We start from the raw sequence: 1,001 nt of genomic DNA, 5'->3' as shown, positions 1-1,001 counted from the left end.
TCGTACTAACATGTGAAATGGTTATGCTATTCATGAGTGCAGTACCCAAACTTTGATTGATGAATATGATGAGGTGAGGGTAGTTTGGTGTACATAAAGAAAAAATAATGATATAGATGACGATGGTGGTCTGCCACCACAGAATAGGCAGTGAACGTAAGTATGTAGGGAAAGTTTCCACTATGATTTCATCATTACAGTGTTTCTTTAAGCTATTTGGATAAATGTTTTATTTTTAGTTATTGATATGGATTAATGCAACCTTTGTTCAAAGAGTATTTAGAAAATGATTATTTTATATTCAAGAAAAAGGTTTAAATAAGGAAATACATACTGGTATTACATATAACATTTGTTTCATGGAACTGATGGAATGGCAATGATAATTATAATGACTTGATTCAAGTATATTATTTTAAAGATGTATTTTTTAGTAAATGTTAAACGCCCTTAATGCAAAGTATTGTAGGTAGTAGGGTGGCCAGGGCAACAGCCATTCGTTAGGATACTACCGCTAGAGAGTTATTGGGTCCTTTAACTGACCAGGGAGTACTACATTGGATCCTTCCATCTGGCTACGACTAATTTTTTTCCTTTTGCATACGCTGGTCTATTCTTTCCACATTCTCCTCTGTTCTTAAACACCTGACAACACTGAGATTACCAAACAATTTGTATGCACTCAGGGGGTATAACTACTGTATTGTAAATGTTCAGCGGCTACTGTCCTCTTGGTAAGGGTAGATTTGGCTCCTTACATATGGTATGCAGCTCTTCTAAGAAGGACACTCCAAAATCAAACAAATGTTCTCAAGTCTTTGATAGTGCAATAGCCTTTGTACCATGGTGTTCTACTGTCTTGGGGTAGAGTTCTCTTGCCTGAGGGAACACTCAGGCACATTATACTATCTAATTTCTCTTCCTCTTGTTTTTTTAACCTTTTATATTTCATATGAGAAAGATCTTTTTCAATGCTCTTACTGTTCTTAAAATATTCTCAT

The sequence above is a fragment of the Palaemon carinicauda genome, chromosome 45 (assembly GCF_036898095.1).
Source record: "Palaemon carinicauda isolate YSFRI2023 chromosome 45, ASM3689809v2, whole genome shotgun sequence".
In the NCBI taxonomy this organism is placed as follows: Eukaryota; Metazoa; Arthropoda; class Malacostraca; order Decapoda; family Palaemonidae; genus Palaemon; species Palaemon carinicauda.
The sequence above is the reverse complement of the archived record's forward strand: the minus strand, read 5'-3'. Positions refer to the sequence as shown.